Source organism: Drosophila virilis, chromosome 2, assembly GCF_030788295.1.
Source record: "Drosophila virilis strain 15010-1051.87 chromosome 2, Dvir_AGI_RSII-ME, whole genome shotgun sequence".
Lineage (NCBI taxonomy): Eukaryota > Metazoa > Arthropoda > Insecta > Diptera > Drosophilidae > Drosophila > Drosophila virilis.
In genome coordinates, this window is record NC_091544.1 from 3,948,609 (window position 1) to 3,963,352 (window position 14,744).

Here is a 14,744-nt window from a genome sequence, read left to right on the forward strand (position 1 = left end):
ATTCAACCTTTTTGATGTTTTTTTGCAATATTTCCGTCAAATAATGTCCGATTTTGTAATTTTATGCCATTTTTGACTCGTAAGAATCAGTTCTAACGATTGGCATCAAAAAAAGGAAATCCAAAATTTTGACCCAAATTGACAAAATGGCAAGGGGTTTCATCACGCTTTTTTTCAAAATGGAGGTCGGTGCGAAAATCGAAACTTTTTCCTGGAGATATGACGTTCCAAAACGACATAACTCCCCGCGGAGATATGACCTTCATCACGATTTTTTCAAAATCGAGGTCGGTGCGAAAATCGAAACTTTTTCAATGATTTATTTTAATATCTCGGGTAAATAATATCTGATTTTAAAATGTTATACCTTTTTGAATGCGTACGGATCCCTACCATCAATTGGCATTCAAACAAATTATTCATCGATGGGTTGAAAAATGTTGTTGACTAAAAACCGATTCGTTCGTAAATTCAACCTTTTTCATGATTTTTTGCAATAATTCCGTCAAATAATGTCCGATATTGGAATTTTATGCAATTTTTGTTTCGTAAGAATCAGTTCTAACGATTGGCATCAAAAAAAGGAAATCCAAAATTTAGACCCAAATCCACAAAATGGCAAGGGGTTACATCACGCTTTTTTTCAATATAGAGTTCAGTGCGAAAATCGAAACTTTTTCCTGGAGATATGACGTTCCAAAACGACAGAACTCCCCGCGGAGATATGACCTCCTTCATCACAATTTTTCTCAAAATCGAGGTCGGTGCGAAAATCGAAACATTTTCGATGATTTTTTTTTTAATATCTCGGGTAAATAATGTCTGATTTTAAAATGTTATACATTTTTGAATGCGTACGGATCCCTACCATCAATTGGCATTCAAACAAATAAATCATCGATGGGTTGAACAATGTTGTTGACAAAAAACCGATTCGTTCGTAAATTCAACCCTTTTCATAATTTTTTGCAATAATTCCGTCAAATAATCCCCGATATTGGAATTTTATGCCATTTTTGACTCGTAAGGATCAGTTCTAATGATTGGCATCAAAAAAAGGAAATCCAAAATTTAGACCCAAATCCACAAAATGGCAAGGGGTTACATCACGCTTTTTTTCAATATAGAGTTCAGTGCGAAAATCGAAACTTTTTCCTGGAGATATGACGTTCCAAAACGACAGAACTCCCCGCGGAGATATGACCTCCTTCATCACAATTTTTCTCAAAATCGAGGTCGGTGCGAAAATCGAAACATTTTCGATGATTTTTTTTTTAATATCTCGGGTAAATAATGTCTGATTTTAAAATGTTATACATTTTTGAATGCGTACGGATCCCTACCATCAATTGGCATTCAAACAAATTATTCATCGATGGGTTGAAAAATGTTGTTGACAAAAAACCGATTCGTTCGTTAATGCAACCTTTTTCATGATTTTTTGCAATAATTCCGTCAAATAATGTCCGATATTGGAATTTTATGCAATTTTTGACTCGTAAGAATCAGTTCTTACGATTGGCATCAAAAAAAGGAAATCCAAAATTTAGACCCAAATCGACAAAATGGCAAGGGGTTACATCACGCTTTTTTTCAAAATAGAGGTCGGTGCGAAAATCGAAACTTTTTCCTGGAGATATGACGTTCCAAAACGACATAACTCCCCGCGGAGATATGACCTTCATCACGATTTTTTCAAAATCGAGGTCGGTGCGAAAATCGAAACTTTTTCAATGATTTATTTTAATATCTCGGGTAAATAATATCTGATTTTAAAATGTTATACCTTTTTGAATGCGTACGGATCCCTACCATCAATTGGCATTCAAACAAATTATTCATCGATGGGTTGAAAAATGTTGTTGACAAAAAACCGATTCGTTCGTTAATGCAACCTTTTTCATGATTTTTTGCAATAATTCCGTCAAATAATGTCCGATATTGGAATTTTATGCAATTTTTGTTTCGTAAGAATCAGTTCTAACGATTGGCATCAAAAAAAGGAAATCCAAAATTTTTACCCAAATCGACAAAATGGCGAGGGGTTACATCACGCTTTTTTTCAAAATAGAGGTCGGTGCGAAAATCGAAACTTTTTCCTGGAGATATGACGTTCCAAAACGACATAACTCCGCGCGGAGATATGACGCTCCAAAACGACATAACTCCGCGCGGAGCTATGACGTTCTAAAACGACATAACTCCGCGCGGAGATATGACGTTCCAAAACGACATAACTCCGCGCGGAGACATGACGTTCCAAAACGACATAACTCCGCGCGGAGATATGACGTTCCAAAACGACATAACTCCGCGCGGAGATATGACGTTCCAAAACGACATAACACCGCGCGGAGATATGACGTTCCAAAACGACAGAGCTCCCCGCGGAGATATGACCTTAATCACGATTTTTTTCAAAATCGAAACTTTTTCGATGATTTCTTTTTAATATCTCGGGTAAATAATGTCTGATTTTAAAATGTTATACCTTTTTGAATGCGTACGGATCCCTACCATCAATTGGCATCCAAACAAATTAATCATCGATGGGTTGAACAATGTTGTTGACAAAAAACCGATTCGTTCGTAAATTCAACCTTTTTGATGTTTTTTTGCAATATTTCCGTCAAATAATGTCCGATTTTGGAATTTTATGCCATTTTTGACTCGTAAGAATCAGTTCTAACGATTGGCATCAAAAAAAGGAAATCCAAAATTTTGACCAAAATCGACAAAATGGCAAGGGGTTACATCACGCTTTTTTTCAAAATAGAGGTCGGGGTGAAAATCGAAACTTTTTCCTGGAGATATGACGTTCCAAAACGACAGAACTCCCCGCGGAGATATGACGTTCCAAAACGACATAACTCCGCGCGGAGATATGAAGTTCCAAAACGACATAACTCCGCGCGGAGATATGACGTTCCAAAACAACATAACTCCGCGCGGAGATATGACGTTCCAAAACGACATAACTCCGCGCGGAGATATGACGTTCCAAAACGACATAACTCCCCGCGGAGATATGACCTTCATCACGATTTTTTCAAAATCGAGGTCGGTGCGAAAATCAAAACTTTTTCAATGATTTATTTTAATATCTCGGGTAAATAATATCTGATTTTAAAATGTTATACCTTTTTGAATGCGTACGGATCCCTACCATCAATTGGCATTCAAACAAATTATTCATCGATGGGTTGAAAAATGTTGTTGACAAAAAACCGATTCGTTCGTTAATGCAACCTTTTTCATGATTTTTTGCAATAATTCCGTCAAATAATGTCCGATATTGGAATTTTATGCAATTTTTGACTCGTAAGAATCAGTTCTTACGATTGGCATCAAAAAAAGGAAATCCAAAATTTAGACCCAAATCGACAAAATGGCAAGGGGTTACATCACGCTTTTTTTCAAAATAGAGGTCGGTGCGAAAATCGAAACTTTTTCCTGGAGATATGACGTTCCAAAACGACATAACTCCCCGCGGAGATATGACCTTCATCACGATTTTTTTCAAAATCGAGGTCGGTGCGAAAATCGAAACATTTTCGATGATTTTTTTTTAATATCTCGGGTAAATAATGTCTGATTTTAAAATGTTATACCTTTTTGAATGCGTACGGATCCCTACCATCAATTGGCATATAAACAAATAAATCATCGATGGGTAGAACAATGTTGTTGACAAAAAACCGATTCGTTCGTAAATTCAACCTTTTTGATGTTTTTTTGCAATATTTCCGTCAAATAATCCCCGATATTGGAATTTTATGCCATTTTTGACTCGTAAGAATCAGTTCTAACGATTGGCATCAAAAAAAGGAAATCCAAAATTTTGACCCAACTCGACAAAATGGCAAGGGGTTACATCACGCTTTTTTTCAAAATAGAGGTCGGTGCGAAAATCGAAACTTTTTCCTGGAGATATGACGTTCCAAAACGACATAACTCCGCGCGGAGATATGACGCTCCAAAACGACATAACTCCGCGCGGAGATATGACGTTCTAAAACGACATAACTCCGCGCGGAGATATGAAGTTCCAAAACGACATAACTCCGCGGGGAGATTTGACGTTCCAAAACGGCGTAACTCCGCGCGGAGATATGACGTTCCGAAACGACATAACTCCCCGAGGTCGGTGCGAAAATCGAAACATGTTCGATGATTTTTTTTAATATTTCGGGTAATAGCTTCGCGCGGAGATATGACGCTCCAGAACAACATAACTCTGCGCGGAGATATGGCGTTCCAAAACGACATAACTCCGCGCGGAGATATGACGTTTCAAAACGACATAACTCCCCGCGGAGATATGACCTTCATCACGATTTTTTTCAAAATCGAGGTCGGTGCGAAAATCGAAACTTTTCCGATGATTTATTTTAATATCTCGGGTAAATAATATCTGATTTTAAAATGTTATACCTTTTTGAATGCGTACGGATCCCTACCATCAATTGGCATTCAAACAAATTAATCATCGATGGGTTGAAAAATGTTGTTGCCAAAAAACCGATTTGTTCCTAAATTCAACCCTTTTCATGATTTTTTGCAATAATTCCGTCAAATAATGTCCGATATTGGAATTTTATGCCATTTTTGGCTCGTAAGGATCAGTTCTTGCGATTGGCATCAAAAAAAGGAAATCCAAAATTTTGACCAAAATCGACAAAATGGCAAGGGGTTACATCACGCTTTTTTTCAAAATAGAGGTCGGTGCGAAAATCGAAACTTTTTCCTGGAGATATGACGTTCCAAAACGACATAACTCCGCGCGGAGATATGACGTTCCAAAACGACATAACTCCGCGCGGAGATATGACGTTCCAAAACGACATAACTCCGCGCGGAGATATGACGTTCCAAAACGACATAACTTTGCGCGGAGATATGACGTTCTAAAACGACATAACTCCGCGCGGAGATATGACGTTCCAAAACGACATAGCTCCGCGCGGAGATATGACGTTCCAAAACGACATAACTCCGCGGGGAGATTTGACGTTCCGAAACGACATAGCTCCCCGAGGTCGGTGCGAAAATCGAAACATGTTCGATGATTTTTTTTAATATTTCGGGTAATAGCTTCGCGCGGAGATATGACGCTCCAGAACAACATAACTCTGCGCGGAGATATGGCGTTCCAAAACGACATAACTCCGCGCGGAGATATGACGTTTCAAAACGACATAACTCCCCGCGGAGATATGACCTTCATCACGATTTTTTTCAAAATCGAGGTCGGTGCGAAAATCGAAACTTTTCCGATGATTTATTTTAATATCTCGGGTAAATAATATCTGATTTAAAAATGTTATACCTTTTTGAATGCGTACGGATCCCTACCATCAATTGGCATTCAAACAAATTATTCATCGATGGGTTGAACAATGTTGTTGACAAAAAACCGATTCGTTCGTAAATTCAACCCTTTTCATGATTTTTTGCAATAATTCCGTCAAATAATGTCCGATATTGGAATTTTCAGCCATTTTCGACTCGTAAGGATCAGTTCTAACGATTGGCATCAAAAAAAGGAAATCCAAAATTTTGACCAAAATCGACAAAATGGCAAGGGGTTACATCACGCTTTTTTTCAAAATAGAGATCGGTGCGAAAATCGAAACTTTTTCCTGGAGATACGACGTTCCAAAACGACATAACTCCGCGCGGAGATATGACGTTCCAAAACGACATAACACCGCGCGGAGATATGACGTTCCAAAACGACATAACTCCGCGCGGAGATATGACGTTCCAAAACGACATAACTCCGCGCGGAGATATGACGTTCCAAAACGACATAACTCCGCGCGGAGATATGACGTTCCAAAACGACATAACTCCGCGCGGAGATATGACGTTCCAAAACGACATAACTCCGCGCGGAGATATGACTTTCCAAAACGACATAGCTCCGCGCGGAGATATGACGTTCCAAAACGACATAACTCCCCGCGGAGATATGACCTTTATCACGTTTTTTTCAAAATCGAGGTCGGTGCGAAAATCGAAACTTTTCCAATGATTTATTTTAATATCTCGGGTAAATAATATCTGATTTTAAAATGTTATACCTTTTCGAATGCGTACGGATCCCTACCATCAATTGGCATTCAAACAAATTATTCATCGATGGGTTGAAAAATGTTGTTGACAAAAAACCGATTCGTTCGTAAATTCAACCTTTTTCATGATTTTTTGCAATAATTCCGTCAAATAATGTCCGATATTGGAATTTTATGCAATTTTTGACTCGTAAGAATCAGTTCTAACGATTGGCATCAAAAAAAGGAAATCCAAAATTTAGACCCAAATCGACAAAATGGCAAGGGGTTACATCACGCTCTGTTTCAAAATAGAGGTAAGTGCGAAAATCGAAACTTTTTCCTGGAGATATGACGTTCCAAAACGACAGAACTCCCCGCGGAGATATAACCTTCATCACGATTTTTTTCAAAATCGAGGTCGGTGCGAAAATCGAAACATTTTCGATGATTTTTTTATAATATCTCGGGTAAATAATGTCTGATTTTAAAATGTTATACCTTTTTGAATGCGTACGGATCCCTATCATCAATTGGCATTCAAACAAATTATTCATCGATGGGTTGAAAAATGTTGTTGACAAAAAACCGATTCGTTCGTAAATTCAACCTTTTTCATGATTTTTTGCAATAATTCCGTCAAATAATCCCCGATATTGGAATTTTATGCCATTTTTGACTCGTAAGAATCAGTTCTAACGATTGGCATCAAAAAAAGGCAATCCAAAATTTTGACCCAAATCGACAAAATGGCAAGGGGTTACATCACACTTTTTTTCAAAATAGAGGTCGGTGCGAAAATCGAAACTTTTTCCTGGAGATATGACGTTCCAAAACGACATAACTCCGCGCGGAGATATGACGTTCCAAAACGACATAACTCCGCGCGGAGATATGACGTTCCAAAACGACATAACTCCGCGCGGAGATATGACGTTCCAAAACGACATAACACCGCGCGGAGATATGACGTTCCAAAACGACAGAGCTCCCCGCGGAGATATGACCTTAATCACGATTTTTTTCAAAATCGAAACTTTTTCGATGATTTCTTTTTAATATCTCGGGTAAATAATGTCTGATTTTAAAATGTTATACCTTTTTGAATGCGTACGGATCCCTACCATCAATTGGCATCCAAGCAAATTAATCATCGATGGGTTGAACAATGTTGTTGACAAAAAACCGATTCGTTCGTAAATTCAACCTTTTTGATGTTTTTTTGCAATATTTCCGTCAAATAATGTCCGATTTTGGAATTTTATGCCATTTTTGACTCGTAAGAATCAGTTCTAACGATTGGCATCAAAAAAAGGAAATCCAAAATTTTGACCAAAATCGACAAAATGGCAAGGGGTTACATCACGCTTTTTTTCAAAATAGAGGTCGGGGCGAAAATCGAAACTTTTTCCTGGAGATATGACGTTCCAAAACGACAGAACTCCCCGCGGAGATATGACGTTCCAAAACGACATAACTCCGCGCGGAGATATGAAGTTCCAAAACGACATAACTCCGCGCTGAGATATGACGTTCCAAAACGACATAACTCCGCGCGGAGATATGACGTTCCAAAACGACATAACTCCGCGCGGAGATATGACGTTCCAAAACGACATAACTCCCCGCGGAGATATGACCTTTATCACGTTTTTTTCAAAATCGAGGTCGGTGCGAAAATCGAAACTTTTCCAATGATTTATTTTAATATCTCGGGTAAATAATATCTGATTTCAAAATGTTATACATTTGAATGCGTACGGATCCCTACCATCAATTGGCATTCAAACAAATTATTCATCGATGGGTTGAAAAATGTTGTTGACAAAAAACCGATTCGTTCGTAAATTCAACCTTTTTCATGATTTTTTGCAATAATTCCGTCAAATCATGTCCGATATTGGAATTGTATGCCATTTTTGACTCGTAAGGATCAGTTCTAACGATTGGCATTAAAAAAAGGAAATCCAAAATTTTGACCAAAATCGACAAAATGGCAAGGGGTTACATCACGCTTTTTTTCAAAATAGAGGTCAGTGCGAAAATCAAAACTTTTTCCTGGAGATATGACGTTCCAAAACGACAGAACTCCCCGCGGAGATATGACCTTCATCACGATTTTTTTCAAAATCGAGGTCGGTGCGAAAATCGAAACATTTTCGATGATTTTTTTATAATATCTCGGGTAAATAATGTCTGATTTTAAAATGTTATACCTTTTTGAATGCGTACGGATCCCTATCATCAATTGGCATTCAAACAAATTATTCATCGATGGGTTGAAAAATGTTGTTGACAAAAAACCGATTCGTTCGTAAATTCAACCTTTTTCATGATTTTTTGCAATAATTCCGTCAAATCATGTCCGATATTGGAATTGTATGCCATTTTTGACTCGTAAGGATCAGTTCTAACGATTGGCATTAAAAAAAGGAAATCCAAAATTTTGACCAAAATCGACAAAATGGCAAGGGGTTACATCACGCTTTTTTTCAAAATAGAGGTCGGTGCGAAAATCGAAACTTTTTCCTGGAGATATGACGTTCCAAAACGACATAACTCCGCGCGGAGATATGACGCTCCAAAACGACATAACTCCGCGGGGAGATTTGACGTTCCAAAACGGCGTAACTCCGCGCGGAGATATGACGTTCCGAAACGACATAACTCCCCGAGGTCGGTGCGAAAATCGAAACATGTTCCATGATTTTTGTTAATATTTGGGGTAATAGCTTCGCGCGGAGATATGACGCTCCAGAACAACAAACTCTGCGCGGAGATATGACGTTCCAAAACGACATAACTCCGCGCGGAGATATGACGTTTCAAAACGACATAACTCCGCGCGGAGATATGACGTTTCAAAACGACATAACTCCCCGCGGAGATATGACCTTCATCACGATTTTTTTCAAAATCGAGGTCGGTGCGAAAATCGAAACTTTTCCGATGATTTATTTTAATATCTCGGGTAAATAATATCTGATTTTAAAATGTTATACCTTTTTGAATGCGTACGGATCCCTACCATCAATTGGCATTCAAACAAATTAATCGTCGATGGGTTGAAAAATGTTGTTGCCAAAAAACCGATTTGTTCGTAAATTCAACCCTTTTCATGATTTTTTGCAATAATTCCGTCAAATAATGTCCGCTATTGGAATTTTATGCCATTTTTGACTCGTAAGGATCAGTTCTAACGATTGGCATCAAAAAAAAGAAATCCAAAATTTTGACCAAAATCGACAAAATGGCAAGGGGTTACATCACGCTTTTTTTCAAAATAGTGGTCGGTGCGAAAATCGAAACTTTTTCCTGGAGATATGAAGTTCCAAAACGACATAAGTCCGCGCGGAGATATGACGTTCCAAAACGACATAACTCCGCGCGGAGATATGACGTTCCAAAACGACATAACACCGCGCGGAGATATGACGTTCCAAAACGACAGAGCTCCCCGCGGAGATATGACCTTAATCACAATTTTTTTCAAAATCGAAACTTTTTCGATGATTTCTTTTTAATATCTCGGGTAAATAATGCCTGATTTTAAAATGTTATACCTTTTTGAATGCGTACGGATCCCTACCATCAATTGGCATCCAAACAAATTAATCATCGATGGGTTGATCAATGTTGTTGACAAAAAACCGATTCGTTCGTAAATTCAACCTTTGATGTTTTTTTGCAATATTTCCGTCAAATAATGTCCTATTTTGGAATTTTATGCCATTTTTGACTCGTAAGAATCAGTTCTAACGATTGGGATCAAAAAAAGGAAATCCAAAATTTTGACCAAAATCGACAAAATGGCAAGGGGTTACATCACGCTTTTTTTCAAAATAGAGGTCGGGGCGAAAATCGAAACTTTTTCCTGGAGATATGACGTTCCAAAACGACAGAACTCCCCGCGGAGATATGACGTTCCAAAACGACATAACTCCGCGCGGAGATATGAAGTTCCAAAACGACATAACTCCGCGCGGAGATATGACGTTCCAAAACGACATAACTCCGCGCGGAGATATGACGTTCCAAAACGACATAACTCCGCGCGGAGATATGACGTTCGAAAACGACATAACTCCGCGCGGAGATATGACGTTCCAAAACGACATAACTCCGCGCGGAGATATGACGTTCGAAAACGACATAACTCCGCGCGGAGATATGACGTTCCAAAACGACATAACTCCCCGCGGAGATATGACGTTCCAAAACGACATAACTCCCCGCGGAGATATGACGTTCCAAAACGACATAACTCCGCGCGGAGATATGACGTTCCAAAACGACATAACTCCCCGCGGAGATATGACCTCCATCACGATTTTTTCAAAATCGAGGTCGGTGCGAAAATCGAAACATTTTCGATGATTTATTTTAATATCTCGGGTAAATAATATCTGATTTTAAAATGTTATACCTTTTTGAATGCGTACGGATCCCTACCATCAATTAGCATTCAAACAAATAAATCTTCGATGGGTTGAACAATGTTGTTGACAAAAAACCGATTCGTTCGTAAATTCAACCTTTTTGATGTTTTTTTGCAATATTTCCGTCAAATAATGTCCTATTTTGGAATTTTATGCCATTTTTGACTCGTAAGAATCAGTTCTAACGATTGGGATCAAAAAAAGGAAATCCAAAATTTTGACCAAAATCGACAAAATGGCAAGGGGTTACATCACGCTTTTTTTCAAAATAGTGGTCGGTGCGAAAATCGAAACTTTTTCCTGGAGATATGAAGTTCCAAAACGACATAACTCCGCGCGGAGATATGACGTTCCAAAACGACATAACTCCGCGCGGAGATATGACGTTCCAAAACGACATAACTCCGCGCGGAGATATGACGTTCCAAAACGACATAACTCCCCGCGGAGATATGACCTCCATCACGATTTTTTCAAAATCGAGGTCGGTGCGAAAATCGAAACATTTTCGATGATTTATTTTAATATCTCGGGTAAATAATATCTGATTTTAAAATGTTATACCTTTTTGAATGCGTACGGATCCCTACCATCAATTGGCATTCAAACAAATTAATCATCGATGGGTTGAAAAATGTTGTTGCCAAAAAACCGATTTGTTCGTAAATTCAACCCTTTTCATGATTTTTTGCAATAATTCCGTCAAATAATGTCCGATATTGGAATTTTATGCCATTTTTGACTCGTAAGGATCAGTTCTAACGATTGGCATCAAAAAAAAGAAATCCAAAATTTTGACCAAAATCGACAAAATGGCAAGGGGTTACATCACGCTTTTTTTCAAAATAGTGGTCGGTGCGAAAATCGAAACTTTTTCCTGGAGATATGAAGTTCCAAAGCGACATAACTCCGCGCGGAGATATGACGTTCCAAAACGACATAACTCCGCGCGGAGATATGACGTTCCAAAACGACATAACACCGCGCGGAGATATGACGTTCCAAAACGACAGAGCTCCCCGCGGAGATATGACCTTAATCACAATTTTTTTCAAAATCGAAACTTTTTCGATGATTTCTTTTTAATATCTCGGGTAAATAATGCCTGATTTTAAAATGTTATACCTTTTTGAATGCGTACGGATCCCTACCATCAATTGGCATCCAAACAAATTAATCATCGATGGGTTGATCAATGTTGTTGACAAAAAACCGATTCGTTCGTAAATTCAACCTTTTTGATGTTTTTTTGCAATATTTCCGTCAAATAATGTCCTATTTTGGAATTTTATGCCATTTTTGACTCGTAAGAATCAGTTCTAACGATTGGGATCAAAAAAAGGAAATCCAAAATTTTGACCAAAATCGACAAAATGGCAAGGGGTTACATCACGCTTTTTTTCAAAATAGAGGTCGGGGCGAAAATCGAAACTTTTTCCTGGAGATATGACGTTCCAAAACGACAGAACTCCCCGCGGAGATATGACGTTCCAAAACGACATAACTCCGCGCGGAGATATGAAGTTCCAAAACGACATAACTCCGCGCGGAGATATGACGTTCCAAAACGACATAACTCCGCGCGGAGATATGACGTTCCAAAACGACATAACTCCGCGCGGAGATATGACGTTCGAAAACGACATAACTCCGCGCGGAGATATGACGTTCCAAAACGACATAACTCCGCGCGGAGATATGACGTTCGAAAACGACATAACTCCGCGCGGAGATATGACGTTCCAAAACGACATAACTCCCCGCGGAGATATGACGTTCCAAAACGACATAACTCCCCGCGGAGATATGACGTTCCAAAACGACATAACTCCGCGCGGAGATATGACGTTCCAAAACGACATAACTCCCCGCGGAGATATGACCTCCATCACGATTTTTTCAAAATCGAGGTCGGTGCGAAAATCGAAACATTTTCGATGATTTATTTTAATATCTCGGGTAAATAATATCTGATTTTAAAATGTTATACCTTTTTGAATGCGTACGGATCCCTACCATCAATTAGCATTCAAACAAATAAATCTTCGATGGGTTGAACAATGTTGTTGACAAAAAACCGATTCGTTCGTAAATTCAACCTTTTTGATGTTTTTTTGCAATATTTCCGTCAAATAATGTCCTATTTTGGAATTTTATGCCATTTTTGACTCGTAAGAATCAGTTCTAACGATTGGGATCAAAAAAAGGAAATCCAAAATTTTGACCAAAATCGACAAAATGGCAAGGGGTTACATCACGCTTTTTTTCAAAATAGAGGTCGGGGCGAAAATCGAAACTTTTTCCTGGAGATATGACGTTCCAAAACGACAGAACTCCCCGCGGAGATATGACGTTCCAAAACGACATAACTCCGCGCGGAGATATGAAGTTCCAAAACGTCATAACTCCGCGCGGAGATATGAAGTTCCAAAACGACATAACTCCGCGCGGAGATATGACGTTCCAAAACGACATAACTCCGCGGGGAGATTTGACGTTCCAAAACGGCGTAACTCCGCGCGGAGATATGACGTTCCGAAACGACATAACTCCCCGAGGTCGGTGCGAAAATCGAAACTTGTTCGATGATTTTTTTTAATAGTTCGGGTAATAGCTCCGCGCGGATATATGACGCTCCAGAACAACATAACTCTGCGCGGAGATATGACGTTCCAAAACGACATAACTCCGCGCGGAGATATGACGTTCCAAAACGACATAACACCGCGCGGAGATATGACGTTCCAAAACGACAGAGCTCCCCGCGGAGATATGACCTTAATCACGATTTTTTTCAAAATCGAGGTCGGTGCGAAAATCGAAACATTTTCGATGATTTATTTTAATATCTCGGGTAAATAATATCTGATTTTAAAATGTTATACCTTTTTGAATGCGTACGGATCCCTACCATCAATTAGCATTCAAACAAATAAATCTTCGATGGGTTGAACAATGTTGTTGACAAAAAACCGATTCGTTCGTAAATTCAACCTTTTTGATGTTTTTTTGCAATATTTCCGTCAAATAATGTCCTATTTTGGAATTTTATGCCATTTTTGACTCGTAAGAATCAGTTCTAACGATTGGGATCAAAAAAAGGAAATCCAAAATTTTGACCAAAATCGACAAAATGGCAAGGGGTTACATCACGCTTTTTTTCAAAATAGTGGTCGGTGCGAAAATCGAAACTTTTTCCTGGAGATATGAAGTTCCAAAACGACATAACTCCGCGCGGAGATATGACGTTCGAAAACGACATAACTCCGCGCGGAGATATGACGTTCCAAAACGACATAACTCCGCGCGGAGATATGACGTTCCAAAACGACATAACTCCGCGCGGAGATATGAAGTTCCAAAACGACATAACTCCCCGCGGAGATATGACGTTCCAAAACGACATAACTCCGCGCGGAGATATGAAGTTCCAAAACGACATAACTCCGCGCGGAGATATGACGTTCCAAAACGACATAACTCCGCGCGGAGATATGACGTTCCAAAACGACATAACTCCGCGCGGAGATATGACGTTCCAAAACGACATAACTCCGCGCGGAGATATGACGTTCCAAAACGACATAACTCCGCGCGGAGATATGAAGTTCCAAAACGACATAACTCCGCGCGGAGATATGACGTTCCAAAACGACATAACTCCGCGCGGAGATATGACGTTTCAAAACGACATAACTCCCCGCGGAGATATGACCTTCATCACGATTTTTTTCAAAATCGAGGTCGGTGCGAAAATCGAAACTTTTCCGATGATTTATTTTAATATCTCGGGTAAATAATATCTGATTTTAAAATGTTATACCTTTTTGAATGCGTACGGATCCCTACCATCAATTGGCATTCAAACAAATAAATCATCGATGGGTTGAACAATGTTGTTGACAAAAAACCGATTCGTTCGTAAATTCAACCTTTTTGATGTTTTTTTGCAATATTTCCGTCAAATAATGTCCGATTTTGGAATTTTATATTATTATTATTATATTATTTATATTATATTATTATATTATTTTTGACTCGTAAGAATCAGTTCTAACGATAGGCATCAAAAAAAGGAAATCCAAAATTTTTACCCAAATCGACAAAATGGCGAGGGGTTACATGACGCTTTTTTTTCAAAATAGAGGTCGGTGCGAAAATCGAAACTTTTTCGATGAGTTTTTTTAATATTTCGGTTAATAGCTCCGCGCGGAGATATGACGCTCCAAAACGACATAACTCGGCGCGG